The following is a 19413-nucleotide window of genomic DNA, read 5'->3' on the forward strand; positions in this document are numbered from 1 at the left end:
TTCTGTCATTCCTTTGGAGAGCAACACTAGACACCTTTAAATGCAGAGAGTGTCCTCTGCCTTTTTGCCAAAGCCCTTTTATCTGTATGAATAAAAAGGGAGGCAGGTCAGCCTAGTTTCTGTTGCCAAATAAAAGCATGAATAAATTAGGCTATTCTTAGTAGGCAAGTGAAAGGGGAGGGGGGGGGGTGGGTGGGGGGGAGTCAGTATCTATTTCTAAAGCAATTTCATATTCTGCCCCAACTGTTTGCACATGATAGAAAGGGGCTGGAGCTGCCTACTATTATGATTAGTACTATTGTTATCCCTGAAGGGCCTCATTGTTCTAGAAGATGTTAGGTTTGCATGATTCACAATCCGTCTCTATTCATCCAGGAAAGGTTAGGAGAGAGGATCTGATATTCTGCAAAGGGTTTTCTCCCCCTTCCCTCCCCCTGGCTTCTCCTTCACTGGCTTAAGGCAGAAAGCAGGCAGAAGGTCTCCTATTAACTAGAATTAGGAAACAGGGATCTAGGTGCCTGGGAACAGCCGCTCCGTAGCTCTAATCCCAGTGAGGACCTTAATTGTATCTGGTTTAACAGTTATTCATGCAGTTTTACTGCAGGCAGGCACGGTGATTAGGGACATTGGTGGAAAAATCTGTTCATTAGCCTAATAAAGGCTGCCTAAGCCTGCTTGTTCAGCCACTAATAATCCAACTGTTAGTGCCATGCTAGAAGCCGTGGTATTAATATACGTAGTTTGCTAGTGTCACAACTGTAATATGGGTCAGTTTAGTCTTCCCTTGGTTCACAGTAAGGCACCCCGTGCTATGTGAGTGAGGGATACTGAATGAAGGAATTAGTTTGACAAAACAGATCGCACCCTATAGTGAACTCCCGATACGTTTTTGTCTTCAGTTCAGAGACAGCCCAGGGGCCTTAGGAACAGGGTTGTCTGAGGACAAGGAAATCAGCCCCTCACGGCGATGGATGTTCTTGAAAAGCAGTTCATTTTTTTTTTCATAGGTGGCTCGCTCCTTTTCTGCACAGAGGCACTTTGGCTGTATATCAAATATTAACAGAGGGCAATTGTTGGGGGAGCAGGCATTCGCCGTTCCAAAGGCATCGCGCAGTGCACAGGCACATACACCTCCTGGCATGCACTGAGACCAACTCCCAGCTTGGGGATACCCAGATTGTCCTTGGAGGAGAGGAGGTATAATTGTCTTTTTCTCTGCTTCCTTGATTTCCCTCGGCTGACCGAAACTTTTCCTTTCCCGATAGAAAGAGGGAAAAACGCTGCTCACACTTCAGGGGATTCATCCACCCTAAGCATAATCCTTGGGTTGCTAATTAGAGTGCCAGTGGCTCCTTCTGTAATAAAATCTTGTCATTCATCTTTCTCTTTTATTTATTGAAATTATGCGTTGCATTTCCAGTGGATGATGAAAAAGACATTAATTTAAAAGTAAACTGTTGTCCAATATTTTTCTAAAGAAACTCTTTCTAAAGAGGAATTTAGTGTGGAAAAGGAATGGAGCTATATTAATGCTATTTCCTTCTGCAAATGATCTTTCAGTGTTTGTTTTCAATAACTTTTCCTGTGAGATACTGTGACTAAAATCTGCCTTGACTTTGAAACAAACTAGGTTCCTAGCAACCAACGGAAGGCAGAACAGGTATACATTGTGTGGGTCTTCTAATAGCAAAGACATCCATAATAAAATGCAATAAGTAAAAAAATATAGGTAGGTGACCTGTCAGTATGTGTAGCTACCACCCAAATCCTAAGGGTGTGCATTCCATTGCCTTCTTATAAATCTCTCTTAAAACACAAACGGTAAAATAAAAACATTTAAATTGAGAGAAAAGAACACTCTTTTATCTTCATTGCCCTCACCTACTCTCCTCCAAATGCAGAGAATACTAACTCAAACCTTCTGCCAAGAGCCAAAATTTGTTGAGTGCTGGGCTATTTTTGTAGGAATGATGCTGTGTAATAACATGTGATATATTGCTTGATACCTTTAGAACAGGCAAATACTGAATATCTTAATGTATTCCTTTTCAGCAAACATTATTTTCTAATCTGGGTGTTTAATTGCAATTGCTTCATGTCTGCTTATAGAGAAGATTTTTTTTTATCTGTTTGATTAGTATCTCAGCGGTTCTGTGTTAACTGTATCCATTATTTTTTGATACTGCTGCACTGGAACTATTTGTTTAGTGAGGATAAAGGAGAACATACCAGGCAGGTATGTACTGTTCACTGCTGTGCCCATGTGTGACAAATGTCTGCGCGTGGGATGCTGGTGGTATGCTAAGCAGTGCTATGCATTTCATAAATTTCAGTCAAGTGAAGAAGAGTATTTTTCACACTCCTGTGATCATCAGCTTCATTTCTGTGTTCTGAAACGCTGCTTCCAGAACTACTGCTGCAGGTACCACATTGGTTCAGGCAGCAGTGAGGGATGTATTCCTCCTTGTCCTTAATAATTAGATTTGGAAAACAGGTACATATTATTCCCTAATGATAATAGTGATGGGTTTTATGTATGATGTTCTCTAATATTTAAGACTGGAATTCTAAGTTTTTCAGTCTTAAATCTGAACTGCTTCCAGGACTTCACTGAGAAAAATAGTATGTGCTCATAATTCAGAAATGACAGATTTGATCTTTTTAGGCAATTGTCACAGTAGTTTGGAAAATATTATTATTAAAATAATTTCCTCCTCCATACAGAATTAGACACTGACAGTTGTTTAATAGTAGGGGAACTTCAGGAGTAGAAATAGCTTGTCTTTGTATTAATCCTGCTGTCTCCCTGCCTGGGGGATATTTTATATTGTAGTGTGTTATAAAATACTTTATGTAACTTTAGATGTAATCAAGTTGATTTGATATGGCTGAAGGGCAAGCCTGTCGAAGAAACTCTGCTTCTGAGAATGAGATACTCTGAGTCCTGGACTTATCACCAGAAATTTGATTTTGTTCTTGACATTTAGCTCTGTATTTGTCAGGCATACATTAAAAATTAATTTAAAAAAATCAGCAGATCGACATAATAATATATCCTAGATTCTAAATGGAGATATAATCTGGAAATAAGTGCAACCAGATTTTTATGTAAAGGTGACTTAGAAATGTTGCTACAGATGCTGCTCTTGTTGGGAATAATTCTGTCATGAGGACTGCGGAGGCAGCTGTCTTGTATTCTACTTCCAATGCTGACAGTGCTTGTGAAAAGTCTGGCAAGAAAAGTAACCTTTTCATTACTAGCTTCCAGAATCTGTAGAGTTGATTATAATGACACTTGCAGTCCCCTCGGGATCTCATAAGACCAAAATATCTTAGGACTTCTTGATGATATGATTGTGTAAAGTGATTTTTTTAACTGGTCACCTCCCTTAAGAAACTGATACCTTTATTTCATGAACAAACCACTTTGTTACTACTTTGCTGAATGAGATGGTTGTATTTGAGACCTAGGAATGCAAGAATTGTGTGGACAACCCTGACTGCTTTTTAGCAAAGTGAAAATAAATTACTCTATTAGAGAACTCAGGGAATTCTAAGTGACAAGGTCTTTCAGCTAGGATGTAGCTAGAGCTTTTGCAATGAAGGCTGTAGGCTCTTAAATGAATTTAAGTCATCGTATGATTTGTCCATTGCATACCGTTCCTTCTCAAAAGTGATGGCACATCTCTGGGCCTCCAACGAGGACTGCACAGGGATCTTGGTGCTCAGAATTGAGGAAGGAGGTGGTTTTGGAGTGGTGAAGCCCTTGGATGCTCTTCCTTGTCCAAAGAAGGACAACGAAGCTGTGAAGGGTCTGGAGCATGAGTCTTATGAGGAGTGGCTGAGGGAACTTGGATTGTTTATTCTGGAGCAGAGGAGGCTCAGGGGAGATGGTATCATTCATACAACCCCCTGAAAAGAAGCTGCAGCGAGGCAGCATGTTGGTCTCTTTTCCCAGGTAACTAGTGATAGCATGAGAGGTAACAGCCTCAAGTTGTGTCAGATTGGATATTATGGAAGATTCCTTCTCAGAAAGAGTGGTGAGCCACTGGAATAGGATGCCTAGGGATATGGTGGAGTCACTGTCCCTGGAGGTGTACAAGAAAAATGGTAGATGTGGCACTAAGGGACATGGTTAGTGGGCACGGTTGTGATGGATTGATGGTTGTAATAGATGATCGTGGAGGTCTTTTCCAACATTAATGATCTTATTGAATAATGCAAGCAGAACTTCTCCGGCACTTAAACTATTGCTGATGGTTGGCAGCCTGTTGCATTAGTGATTTCCCCTGGGAATACCATAATATGCACAGTGATAGGAACAATTACCCATGTGTAGCACATGATGGAGAAGATGAATTGCTGAATATTGAAGACTGTACGGTAGAATGAACCACACCTTGTTCCATTTCAAGCCTGCTTCTTGTAGGACGCAAGACTAGGATGGAGTAGAGAACATAAAAGAAAAAGCCTAAATTTTGGAAGAACATTCCAGTTGGGCAGATTAGAAAGCTGCACAGACTATAACAATTCCAGAGGACAATTCTGTCCACCCTTTAGTTCTTCAGCAAATGTCAGTGTTCACTAGCGAAATTGAGATACTCTTGGTGTCTTTATTAGGACAGTCATTATGAGTGTGGATATTGAAGCAAGGAAAGGAAACCAACTGCAGCAATGGATGTCAATCTGAAAAAAAACAACAACAAAAAAACCCACAGCAGTTGTCTTTCAGTTGTATTGTGTTTGTGTCCATTAGATGTTACTTCAAAAAGTGGAATTTAACTCATTTCACCAACAATAGATGCTTTCAATGAAAACTATTAATTCTTTCTACCAATAGTTCGTGAAAAGATAATTCACTGGACTTTGGTACAGTTTTAATTGGATTCCGTGGATTTTAGATAAGCCCATGGCTGGAAGCCTAATTCTGAGAGCCCTTAAGGAGCAGGAAATGGTAACTTTTATTTCGACACCTGCTAAAGAATGCCTATGGATATGCCCAAAACCTAACATACACATGTGCCTTCCACATGTCTGGTTGGAGAAAAAGAAAAAAAAGCAATCTCATTGCTGTTGGGTTTGATATTTGGAAATGTATGTCAATCTCCACTATGTTTTTTTGGAGGAACTTCATTGCTTTGCTATAGCAGTGGTTTTAAATCCAAGCCTATAGGCAAAAATGCAGAGACCAAAGCCATTTGTGTGACCTTATTCTGCCTCTAATAAATGAGGAAGGAATGGGCATTAATTTTACCTGTTAGCAGCTTAAGATTGGCTGTTATTTCTTAGCCACTTCTACCACAGATGAAATCTTCCAGGCTTTCTATGCACTACCAGTAATTATCTCCTCCAATGTATAAGGACACAGATATCTAGAGTGAGGAATGTAATTTGTGGCAGGCTGCTGAAAGAGCAGACGAACAGTGAGTTACTGTGAAGGACTGTACTATCTGATGGCGAGGACATTGGACAAGGATCCAGGAGACCTGTCGTCTATTCCCAGCTCTGTCTTGTGCCTGTTGAATGACCTTCAGCAAGTCACTTTCTCTCTCCTGTCTCAGCTATCACTTTACCTGTTAAAATGTGATAATGAAACACTTTTTTTTTTTTATAAACTGCCAGGTGCTGATGAACAGCACTGATGAAAAGTACTGTACAAAAGCTAAGTGGTATTGAATACTTGATTGCACTTGGCTTCATTGAATTGCGGCTGATAATACAGATACTGATCAGAAAACAGCTTTATTGGTCCAGTAGATATTACTGTATGTGATTAAATAGTAGTCCAAGTTTCTATTTGTTTGTTTCTTTTTAATCCTAAGATCATTGCTTTATAGATAGCACTGATTTTGCTTTTTGCACACAAAGTTAAGCTGAAATCTTGGGATTTTTTCCCTAGCCCTTATTCAGTTACAGATCTTTGGAGAGAATGGAGCTCAAACTGCCTAACCTGATTAGCTAATTTAGTGTTATTTGGTAGTTGGCTGGGGAGTCCAGAACACTCATCAGCAATGCTGTATTCAGAAAGGAACAGTTTCTTGTGCAAACATCAGGCATGCAGTTTCCTCCAGCTGTGAAGGAAATTTCTCTGTTGCTCTACTCGAGCCACCAATTTCCCCCAGGTAGAAGTATGGCAGAGCTGCTCATGTGTGACACTCTTGCTCAGGAAGAGAGATGGTTTCTTATGCACCTTTCTATTTCTATGTGATCGTGCAGGGGCTGCTAAATTCTAGAAAGTGGTAACATTAAGGCAGCTTGCGTGTTTTTCCAGAGATCTGTGCAGAAATAGATCTAGCTATCATTTAAAGGAATACTGTATACCTCTTAGCACACCAAGGATGGCACTCAACAAAAAAGATTACTGCTAACCTCAAAATCTTTTTGTTTTTATAAGGCACAATTTTTCTCTGACACATAGCATATTTTCAAATCAATTTTCTCAGCTGCGGGTACATGGAAATTCTTTTTTTTTTCTTAAAATCTCTGAAGGTTTGGTTAAAAAAAAAAAAAAAGAAAATAATCCTAAAATACCAGCTACCTGTTAGTGTTTCTTATTACCAACATATAGCAATATTTTCAGTATTAAGATGCTGTGTTTACTTCAGGGGGAACTATTTCAGAAACCTAGGAAAGGAAAAACTTGGTGTATTTCTTTGGTGTAAAATTTGTACTGTTGTATTTTGAGTTTACCTGCTGCATTACAGGGTTAATATCTCCATTCATGTTCTTTTGAAAACCACTTCTTTATTCATCTTTATTTCTCTAGAGCAGATAGCTTGAACTCTTGGATCCTATTACTTGACTGGATGGTCAGCATCATAACTTTGGCTTTTGGACATGATACAACAGAGACATACAAACTACCTAATCAAAGACAAACAATAAGGCTACCCTGAAAAAAGGTCCAATAGCATAAAAAAGACACTAAAAAACACTGAAGGGGGGTAGGTGATGGGTCCATCTGTTCTCAGTGGCAGGTAGATTTTTGTCACTCGTCATGTCTTTGAAAGTCTTCTTTCAGTCTTAGAAATAAAGGCTTTCCTAATGGATGTGGATCTTAGAGATTCTGTCAGATAGAAAAGGTGAACTTTCTTCCATAGTTTCACAGTGTGCTGCGAGAACTAAAGAAATAGAGACATTCGACATAATAATAATAGTGGATCAATAAAATATGAGGCTCTGTTCATGCTGGCTCAACCACCAGAAAAAGAAAATTCTGTAAAATGTACTCATATATCCATGGGCTTGAAAGGTGCAATTTAAAAATATTTCTCACCTATGCCCAAATGGTGAAAATCACCAGAATCAAGGACTGTCTTATTACCTGTCTTTCAAACGTGAAGTATCCTTAGTAACGCAAAGAGAGAACTGAGATCAACTCTGTTCTTTCAGCTTTGGAATGTGTGTTTTATATAAGTGTGTGTGTGTGTTTGTATACGCACACACATCTGTCCCCCACAGCATGAAAACATGAAAATTTTTCCCTAAGTTTCTTGTTCACCAATGGGCAAAAAGAAAATATATCCCTCTGAGAGTGATAGCCCAAAGAATTCAGAAAATGAATGACAGCTGGACACCTAATTCCCTTGGGCTCCTCTGAGCTTTTGTTGTTTTAGTTTAATTTCCGAGCTTCAGAAGGATTCATTCAGAAGCTGAGCTCCTTTACTTCTGTACTTCCCCATAAAAATTCTTATTTGCTTTGTAGTCACAGCCAGCTGGTGAACTTCATAGCGAGTAAGAATACAAAATCCAATAAAGTAGAGAGTGATTCATCCTCAGCTGAGTTAGACTTGAAGCTGTTGCTAAAAGGCATTATTTTTAACAACTACTATTACGCAGTTGCATTATAGTAACAAGTGAAAACTGTCCAAGACTGGGAGGCCATGGAAGCAGACCTCATATCAACACTTAAAGGAGGTGATCCCTGGCCCCAAGAATCAGCAAAAAACAAACAAATAAACAAAAAACTAGTAATTACTAAACAAATCTTTAAAAATGCTGGCACTAAGGCTACTTCGAACGATGAGTGGGTTCTGATGTTACTTCTCACTTTGTTACACATCTCTCTTGCATTTTCTTTGGTAATGTTGTATGTAAACTTTAACTAATATATAATCTGCATCCTGCTGTTTGGATTTGTGTATTTGATGAGAAGCCATACTAATGTTATGGAAAAGGTCTTCTGTGAGAGCAGAGCCATGGCAATGCTCCCCGCAACTCGCCTTGCACTCTGCAGCCCTTCAACTGCAAACCTCTCACCTACACCAGCAAACCCAGCCTCACACTGTTGAAATCAGAGCTGCTGTAGGTCCTTCAACTCTTTTTCCAATAGGACAAGCAGAAGCTAATTGAAGCAGAGCATTAACCAGTGAACAGACTTCTCCTGTTTCTTTAGATGTGCTCTTGCTTCAACCTTCTTGCTTTGAGCTGAGAACATTTTATGAAACAGTTGTATTTTTCTCTGGAGTCTCTTTTGTTTACTTTTCACCCTCAAACTGGTGTTAAAAGAAGCTGAACTGATATCTGCTAAGATTTCCCTACCTCAACAGAACAGATGCACTTGGAGCAGAGTGCAGCAAAAAAAGTTTTAGCTTCATTATTTAACAAAGCAGAGCTAATCTCTTGGTTAAAACATTCTTGCAATAATAATTAATTTCTTTCGTAGCTGTTCCCCCGTGGTCTCCCTGCTTTCTCTGCTCCTCGTTCCCACCAAATGCCTTACTTGTAGACATGGTCACAATGCACATCACTTGTGGTGCTGCTGCAGCATGGATGACGTTGGCTCTCTCAGGCTCCATTACCACGAGGCTGCTGCCAGATCCAATTAAGCTTAGAGAGATAAGGACTCAAATTAGTACAAGTTGACAGAAGTAGTGGGAGGAGGAGAAGGATGGTTTTGGTTTATATGTTGTGGGGTTATGACCTAGCATATATTACTGACTGAATGATCCGACTCACAAAGGTTGTGCGTGGCTGTGTGCCCTCAGGAGAGATGCTGCAGGGGAGTCACTGGGATATGTGATAAAGCCAAGAATGGAAGAAGCCTTCACTGGCCATCTTACCTCCACTGCGGTAGCCAAGAAAGACTTGAAGATGCTGCATCTAGGAATAAGTTGTGGCAGGAGACTTAGGGAAGAACAGAGCTGTGAATGCTATGGGTGACATTAAGGTGATGAGAGTTTCCAATCATTTGGAAGCCTGCAATGGTTAAATTTTTCTGTAGTGTTCTGTTGTTCTTAAGAATAGTTCTCTTTCTCCTAAGATTTGGGTTATTAGAAGAAAATAGCATTTTCTGGCATATAGATGCATGTGTTAATACTGGTGTACGACAGAAAGTCCTACAGAGGAGAGCGAACGTGCTTCTTTTCCAGAGGTCAGGGAACCAACCAACAATGCTGTTTCACACTCAGTTTCTGTAAGCAAATCAAACACTAGTTTTGAAAGAAAAGAAAACATTGAAGAATTACTGCTGGGTTAGGAAATCATGATTTGTTCTGACTGAAGGCATAAACACAAGTAGTTCTGTCACTAGGGTTATCTCGTGTTTTGAATGATGTTTTTCACATCTAGGGTGATATCAGTAAGATCCAATTAACAAAAAAGATCAGTGATTTGAATAGAGAGGACATGCAAAAGCTATTTGTCAGTGATGTAAAGTTTACATATGACTTCTGTTTCCAGGAGAGAAAGACAAAAAAATATAGACAAAGCCTCTAGATCCAAAGAGAAAAGTAATCATTTCTGAAATGATTTTAATGAACAGAAAGCATGAGATGAACTTTACTCAGATAAATTTACATCTTTAGAAGTAATTTAGAACGAATAGGAATGAATTGAGAGATTCTGAACAACAGCTGAGTTAAGCAAAGGGAATTACAACAGCAAAAAGATCTTTTCAGCCCTTGAAATAAAAAGACCAAGGAAAGAAGCAGGTGAAGCAAGGCTGGGCATCCTTCCCACAGCATGCACCCTCCTATGCACCACTCTGCTTTTCTGTTGCAGCCAGTACCCAGTGCCTCAAATCAAAACAAGGAGAGAAAAGGGATCCTGAACTACAAAAAGTTACAGAGCTGGGCTTACCAACATCCACCACTAGCTTCAGTTTCACAAAGCAGTTGCTCTACATCAGTGTATCATGTGAGCATGCCAGGGACAGAGGTAAGAAGGAAAGCTGAAGTACAGTACTGGCTAAGAATGAATGAGTAAAGAAGTGGCCATAAACAAATGCAGCTTGTAATTAAGCTTTTCTTATTTTTCTATTATTATATTATGACAATGGAAGTCTTAGAACTCCCCTTCTCTCATTTTGATTAGAGCCTTACTTATTTTGAGCTGAAAATGCACACTTTCTTAAATGGGCTCTCAGCTGTGGCTGTTGGCCATGGCAAGGTACAGACCTGTGACTCAGACTGCTCCTTCCACGTCTACACATCAGAGCCTTATCCAGCAGTAAAAGTGCAAGCCTGTAATATTGATTTTTGACTAACTGGTAATCAGAATGAAGCTGGGAAATGAGCTGATTGATGTCTGACCTGTATCCGAATATCCGAATAAAGTAAGTTAAGCTTCTTAATATTGACATAGATATTATAGGAGGTTGTTAGGTCCTCACTGCAGTTGGCCACACAGAGCAAAAAGTAGAATCCTAGGGTTTTTTAAGCTGCTCTACCCTCAGTTCTAGCTCTTGTTCCACCTCTCAACCAGCTTGTGATTTTATCTCTCTAGATTATGTATTTCTTACTTCATTTTCTCTTTTCTTTTAAAAGTCAGGAGTTGAATAACCAGACTTGTCATGTTATCTTTATTATTTTGACTATTTAAAAAAAATAATAGCAAGCTTCCATGTGCAAACAAAGGAGCTAAATAGACTTTGTCATCCTCTTCACATAAAAGCATATGCTTCACTTGTTCAGCAGCATTTATTTTCATTACAAGCTCTGGATCATCAGACTGACATAGTGTAATTTGTTTTCACTTTCCTCCATATTTCAAAATTTGACTTTAGTTTCAGTTGTGGTCTTCTGAAAAAAATCAAGCAGCCTCAGCTTGAGTAGTATGTGCTCCTTACACCAGGAAATCAGAATTATGGTATTGCCATAATTTCAGTCACGGCCTCTGCTTTGGGACATCTCTGCTGTCTACCTCCATAACACTGCCATGCTAAATGCCTGCTAAATTACAGGACATTTATGGGAATCTGTCATCACTGGTGAAAAATGGTACCTTACTCATTTCTCAGTGATGAGCAGTCACTATGTATAATCCATTAGGCAATTTTTAGATGATGTTTTTGGAGCACAAAAACATCAAATGAAATTAGACAGTAGTCTCATTTTTGTGGAGGTCTGCTTCCTTTTTCCCTAAGTTTCTTTGCCCTGGGTTCTCTGGATTCAGACAGGACTCCCAGTGTATTCAGCGAATGAGAGGATTTGTGTTGTAGATTACAGCAAATAACACTGCCGCAAAAGTTAGGTGTAATTCTTTACCCAACTGTGGGAATTACAGCATTGTCACAACGGAAGTAAGCTACAGAATGTAACTTACATTAAAATGGTAACTTACATTAAAATGGTATCTATAGACACAAGGAAGTAATTTGGGGGCGCAGCCTGGAATATGATGTTTTATAAAACAGAACCGTGATTCAGTGAATCATAAGCTCTGTGTAATATTTCAGACTTCAAGATTTTGCTTCTAAGGCCCCAGGGCATTTCCTCATGCACACTGATCACCTCCTCAGGGCAAAGACTGAAGGTCTGGTTGTATTTCATCTTCCTTTATCAGTTTTTGTATCAATTGGTTATACATTCCTTTTCTTTCTTTTCTGCTTTTAAGATTCATTCCTTTTAGGGACCCGTGTTCAGTATCTTACTAGCCATATCTGCATCTCTGTCAGAGACCCCATATCAATTACACATGCAGCAGAAATGTGCAAAGACCAGAGGGAAATGGTGTTGAATTGCCTACAGTCCACTGTATCTGAATAGTTAGCTAAGATTACACTCACCAGAAAAGGTTGATGTTGGACAAAAAGTGTACTTGAGGTTACAGAGAACAGAATTTCCTATGGAAAGGCAGATAAGGACAGAAGAAGCCAAGGAAGCCAATTCTTGAAAATATACAGAAGAATCAGGTAAATACCTCAGCTTGGAAGTATTTGATTTTACAATTTTCATCTTACCAAAAGTTAGAATGTCTTACTGAAAGTCTGAGCAGCCCCAGCCCCTCAGCTAAGCACAAGGCTAACTTCAGTTACAGGATTCTGCTTTTAATCACAATCAACTTGTTAGTCACCACCATGTACTGCAGACCAATTTCCAGATCTGGAAGATTGCTGTAGTCAGTTCATAAATATCTGCATTTGTCAGAGAAACTGAATGATGATATCTGAAGTGGTGAAGACTAAAAATTAACATCTTCATCACTTCTGACAGCATCTGGTATTTAGTAACAGCTACTAATATTTTTAAAGGTAAGGACTATCAACAAATAATACAGTAATTGGACATAATTTCCGAGCTCTGTGTTCTACTGCAGTCCAAAACAAGACTGTCGCTGCTGATTTTGCATATAGCTATAAACTTAGGAATAAGTGCTGAAACAGATCATTTAAAGAAAACTAATGTTACAAATGAATCAATTTCAAGAGTTTTTATAATTAACAACCCTGGATTTTTTTTTCCTAATACATTGAATCATTCATTACTCTTTAAAAACTTGCTTTGTACTATGACTAATTTTGTCCAGTTTTTTTGAAATGAAGTAAGTCAGCTTCTGTTACCTGCTTAATGTTTCCTTTATTTATGCAATTTCTAAACGTTTCTGGAGGGGCCCCTTTCTAGCCCTGATGAACAGAAGTTTTTAAGCAGCTGAGAGCTGCTTTGCACAGATTGATCAGGTAATGATTTTATTTTCATTTTTTAAATGCACCTTTGTACACGCTCTTTCTCAACAAATATCCATCCCCTGATCAGGACAGCATGCAAACACTGTATGTCTTCCAAAGTCATCCTTATCTCAGCTATTCAGTTCTCTTCATGTGGTTGCCTTTCCCTGACTGTTATCCTGGGACACTGCAAATCAAAGATTTGCTCCCTTGTGTCTCATATTCCAGTTTCCACATTTTCCAGTAAAGACACACCAAGTTTGATGGCAGTGTTGTGTAATTTACCGCATGCCAGGAATATCTTACATACAGTTCTCTAGAAGGACAATCTGGTAATACATGTCACCACAATGTATTTTAAAGATGATTAATGGGCTTTTAAACGATTCCTCAGGTGAGCTGTAGATCTTCATTATCTTCTCTGAGGACATTGCATTGGATTTATTTGGAGAAAATGAAATTAGGGTCATGAACCTTTCTTGAAAGGCTAATTTATATCTTCTGAATTATTGAAAAGCGTTATGCTCTAATGATGCGATATGGTTGTTGATATCATAAAGACAACTGTCAATAATGTCCAGAAGGTAAATGCTATTTCTTATTTAACAACTTAGGGAAATGCTGCTGTCTTCAAAGCTATTTTTAATAGTTGCTGTTCCTGCTTCAGTTTCCCCTGGATGCGCTTGGATTTTATCTGACTACCCAATAATTACTTGCTGTCAGTCCAATCAGTTAAGATTGGCTAAGCTCTTTTTTTTTCTGAAATGCAAAAGTTGTCACAACACTGCTTGACAATATTATGTCATGATGACGTTAAGTACTTGGCCACCTCATCCACTGCTTAACGGCTAGTTTGAGTAATATTAATTAAATGATAGGATTTGGGATTTTGATGAGACAGAATTTGCCTGAATAAGACTTGGCACATAGAATATTTGTACGTAATTTACTGGGGTGAAGAACGTCACAAGGAAAAAATGCTGTCATTTCCTATTGATGTATATATTTATATATAAACCTTTCCAAGTAAAGCACAACATCTAGATCTGAAAATAGCAGCTCTGAGTTATTGCCATTTTTTGAGCTCCTCATTAGCTGGCTGGGAGTTCATACAGCTAGAAATCTTGTACCTGCTTTCTTGATGCACCACTGCTCTGTGTGGTCATGTTTAATTCTGTCAGAGGTGTAGAGAAAACATCACACAGCAGCTGCTTTGTGCCTCCTCGAGGTTTGGGAAGGGGATGTCTTTTGGGAAGCACAATAGTCTTTGAACTTTTCCACTGATCTGCAGTTTCTCTATGGTTTCCTGTGCTACAACTTACCTAAACGCTTCCAACAAATTCTGTTAGCTTCGAGTGGTCTTTAGTGGACTTCAAGATCCTCTGTGTTGTGAGGAGGCTTTGCTGTTTTAGATTATAATCTTTTTAATACTCAGTACATGTTAACATACAGCTGAGATCACAGTGGACTTCAGCTGCACAGTGCTGTTGTCCTCTCAGGGCCGGAGTGAGTGTCTGTACCACATATGCAGCATGGAGATCGTCTCTGTTTTTAAAGGCTGGCAGCTCTGGCTGTGTTTCTGTAATGGGACTGTCAACTCCATAATATACGTCATTGCACTGAAGTTTGGAGCGAGAACATCCATTGTGTGAGCACAATGTCTGCTCGAGGTAAAAAGTTCTCAGCGCAATGGCTGTCAGAAGAATAAGTGTTATCTCTCAGATATTGCCAAGCCCTCAAAGGTCAGGTTTCAGATCCACAATGGTATCTTGCGAAGTACAGACTGTCCATAGTGTGTGTAACACTTTTAGCCCACCCTCTCTGAAGAGAGCTTATAACTCTTAACATGCACTGAATAAATCCATGCCCTCACACAGCAGCTTTCACAGCTCTTTTAGGGTCTGCACCAGGTCCCCTTGCTTTCCCAGGGCACATGTCTTCATTGCAGTCCTATTCAGGACTGGGCAGACTCTGTCCATAACTGTGCTGGAGACAGTTAACATCCTGCTCCCTTCATACACCTATGTGTTTGGTTATAAAATCCTCCAAAATGTTAAAATCTCATCTCTTCCTCTCTGACATTTCTAATGAAATGAAATACAATCTATTATCCCAAATTATATCATTGTCTAATTTAAAAAAAATAGAGTAAGGCAGTATATATTTTTTCACTTGAGGTCTTGCCAACAGCCCTTGGGAAGGGGATTTACTGTAGTGAGTCTCAAGGTAGTTAAAATGAAAAATAGAAACAAATTTTGTATACCACCGCAGAGTAATTCCGGTAGGACAAGCACTGAGTAGTTCCCCCATACGTTGCCAGGAGGCCACTGTGTGTAATTTAAAGCTCTAGAAGAAATGTTCCTCTTTTTGCTGAATAATGCAGCAGCAATGGTTAAAATACCCCTCTACTGCACTATCACTTTCCTTTTTAAAAGTCAAAACAGGTCAGTGACGGTAACAGAAAGTTCTTTCTCCTGCTTGCCTTCATTAAGCTTTTGCTTAAAAAAGAAGAGAGAAGGGACTGAAGCATGCAGCAATTGCTTCAATAACCTTGCAGCAAACTGCCAGAAAGTTTTCCAAGGCTCTCATGCAATTGAACCTGGTGAAAGGAACCTATTCCTCTACTCCAGCCCACAGCCCTCTATAACAAACTTGCTTGGAAGCAGGGTTGTTTTTTGTTGTTGGTTTTTTTGGGGTTTTTTTTTTTTTTTTTTTTTTTTTGTACACACTTAATTACACAGGTCTCCCAATAAATCAGTGCCAGCCCAAGAGAATTGGAGCAGAGGTTGCTAATGGGGAAGGGAAGGGGCCGAGCTGAAGGAAGGCGCAAAGCGGTGTGCAGGAGGGTGGGAAACCACAGTCTCTGCTTTCCATTGTCGGCCGCGCACAGAAGTCACAAGTTACGATTGGGTTACAGCTCCTGACTATTTAGGCTTGGGCATGGACTTGAAGCCACTTGATGTCAGTACAAAGGGAGGAATGTAACACTGTCTCTCCAGTGCCAGTGGAGAGAGATTTGTAGGTTGGTATGTGACCTTCACTGCTGGCCCACGCAGGTGCTGTTCAAAGGCCCTCCCCATTCAGCTCTTGATACTGATACTAGATTAAAAAGAGAGAATGAAAAAAGTCGTTGTTAAAAATGTTCCTCTCTGTGTTTTCCCTTTATCTCCGTGAACAAGTTGTCTTTTGATTTGCTTGGGTTTGTGGGTCTAGGAGGCTGTTTTCATTTCAAGGACTTAGTCTTGTACTATGTATTTTTTCCTGTAGTGAGTAACATTTAATTCAGTGAAAGATTTCTCTTGAGGCAATTCTTGGGAAGTTCTAAAAATTTATTTTTGTTTGTGAGAATGCTATTTTGTCATACAAGATTTTGACACTTAAATTAGACTTGCACTTAGTTTAGACCTGGATTTCTGTGCATGTGTTAAAAGAATCAAATCAAGTTATAGAGAAGCGTGCAGGGCTAGCCAGCGCACTTGCTCTACCCTGCACAATTAAAGAGAAAGCTGATACCATCACTAGATCTTACTGGCTGATCAGGGGAGAGGCTTCTTCAGGATCCCTTCTTGTTTACGGCATCATTTTCTTAGTGTCAGGTGTAGGGTTCTGAACAGCTCACTCTTCTGTGCACTCAGTTAATTCACAGTATTTAAGATGTCTTCAGGTATGTCATATTCAAAAACTGGCAAATGTGCCATGCTGTCCTTTAGATGGAAGCAGACCTGACCAGCCTTCCTCACCTAGTGAAGTCAAGCTGCATCTATCAGTCTACAAAGACTAGGTTCAGCGTATAGGTGCAGGACTGTTTTTTTGGCTAGAAAGATCACTGGGTTTTTAAGGAGCTGAAGTGTTCAGTGGAATAACATTTGTGTGCATGTCTTCTGCTAGTAAGTGTTCAGGTCAAATTTCTTCTTGGGTCCTCTTCGGAAGACTGCAGAATTATGATGCTCCTGTTTAAAAAAAAAAAAAAAATTGTTCTTTTCCTGTATGCTTGCTAAAAAGACCAAAATATGTTGCACAGAATTTCTCCATCTGCTTCCAAACTCCCTCCCTGGAATACTATGCAGCAGAGCAAGCCTGCCCAGCCTGAACAGCAGTTTTTGCCTTACTCTTGTGGGGATTTCCTATTGAAGTGGTTGGTATAGTTAAGAAGTGACTAGGCTGCTGTTGATGCTTTTTGTTTTCTGGTTACTGGAGAAAACCACCAGGTTGTTGATCTGTGAGTGTTATGTTATTATTCAATTACATTGAGGGCCAGTCTTGCATTTTGGCCAATTTATTTTGAATGCTGCATGTTCCAGGGCCTCATTTGGTTCTAGTATTAATCCCTTTTCCTTCACAGGAGTTTGCATATTGCTTTGGATTATTTATACTTCACTGTGCTTCCAAATCCATTATTAATCACACAGGTATTGAAATACATTTCACAGATAATACTGGACATACTGCCGTATTGTTTGCTCGCATAATAGTCATGCTTTCACTCGGCAGGTTTCTCATACATCAAATTATCATTAGATAAGAAAAAATGTTACGGTGAAGAGTTGCCAACAACTTAATGCTGAATGCTCAAGCAAAACCCTGATGTTCCCAATTCCAGGTGATGACTCCCGGGGACAATAAAGGAGCAGATGCTCTGGTTAGATGAGAGCATATCACCTTCAGGGATATGAACATTGCAAGGTTCTGCTCAGTGGACTTAAAGGAAACCTCTCATTCATTTTTTGTCCGGCAGCAGTCCAGATAACTAAACAAGAGAGACTTCTTTCATGGGTGCATTTTGGTTAATAGAAAAAAAAAAAAGGAAACATTATAATTTTGAGACTTTTCCGCAGCCATCAGTAACTATAGGAATGTAGAGTGGGAGAGGACCATCTGGGGCATGGAGTTCCGTTTTTTGGCTCACCCAGACCACTACCCATGCCCATGGACATGCTTCTCCAAGCTTGTTTTCATCATTATAGCCTCACAGCAAAAACTGTAAAAGCTGAACTGAAAGGAATGGAGAATCAAGGAAGAAAACAGAGTGATCGGGAGTTTTAGCAATACCTCAGGCCCTTTACAAGGGCATAAGCTATTGGATAAAGCCAGCATACTCCCAGCTGACAGCTGGCATCATAAAGAACAACTCTCTGTCCCCTGTTTTGCTCTCAGGTCTTTCCACCCTTCACCCTTTTATAAAAACTGGTTTAACCGTGAGTGTTTGAGAAAGTGCACCAGCCAAGCTCTAGGAGATCCTAGCACACCTTAGAGCCCAAAATACCTCTGTGTTTTCATTTTCACATCTATAATTAAAGCAAAGTGATAGAAATTTGACACAAAATCATTTTTCAGGTGCTTGAGTGGATGGCTGGTGCTGTCACTAAGATAGAAATCTGTTGAAGCTAAGGATTGGTTAAATAAGTCAAATATTGTTGGTACAGCATCTCTCTTAGCTGTTCAAAAATGACATTTTTTTGCTTTAATCGAGTGAAATGATTAATTCTTTTGTCTGCCCACGCAGCCAGGCACACACTAAGTCCTCTGGGCTTATCAGGCTTCACAATGGAGTGGAGGACATCCACTGTGTCATCCTCCGTAACTTCTGCAGTGTCTGCCACTTTTCAGCTCAGTAAAAGGTCAGTTTCTGTAGACAACAACAGTAACAGTGTCTACATCACTTAAATTCCATCTCTTATCTGAAGTTCAGAAGAATAGTAACACAGGTTTACAGAATTTCCTTCCAGAGATCTCAAAGGACTCTGCCAATGAAAAATACCTCACCACTTTCCTCCTTAGACCCCTCTAACCCAGCCATTGGACCCCTCACAAATGGGAATGTTTTGCAGGTGGCAAGGACATGTCACAAGTGAGAGGTGACTCATGAGTTATACACAGGAGAGCTGGGGCATAGCAAAGAGCAAAAGAACTTGACTGTTGCCTGCCTGTGCTAACAGCTAATCTTAAAAAATGCATGAATGCATAAAATAAAAGTCGGTTTCTGCTTCTGCTGCCCTTTGAATTTCAATTTAAGTCATGTACAAATGACTCTGCATCCTTCCCTCTAGTGTAATTTCAGCTCTAACTTGGCCCAGCCTTCTGGAAAGAGGTTTGACTCAGTCAGAGAAAGAAGTTCTATCCACACTAAAATCTGAAACCATTTTAAAGATTGGCTAAAGTTCAGCTGATGCGGAGGATTTGTGAATGCTCCTTATATGGTTGTCCTTTATGTAGAATAATCTTAATCTTCGTAATTTATTTAATTACAACGTATTAACTTGGTTGCTTTAGACACGTTCTCCTGCAGACAAGTACCACAGGTACAGAATAACAACTGGGATGGAGTAGCATCCCCTAACCTGTCACTCACTTCTACCAACTCAACCATAGCCTAGAAAGTGACAGCTTCAGCTTGCTTTCATGAGATTCTTGTTTGTAATTTCTCCTCATAGAGCACATTTTGAATCCTCCTTGTTTTATTTGGTATTTTGAAAGCCTCCATGCTGCCTGCTCTTGGACTGTTACTTCTGGGCTCAAAATAGTGATAT

The sequence above is a fragment of the Cyrtonyx montezumae genome, unplaced genomic scaffold (assembly GCF_038088225.1).
Source record: "Cyrtonyx montezumae isolate F1298 unplaced genomic scaffold, pur_monq_1.0 scaffold_7, whole genome shotgun sequence".
NCBI classification, from domain to species: Eukaryota; Metazoa; Chordata; class Aves; order Galliformes; family Odontophoridae; genus Cyrtonyx; species Cyrtonyx montezumae.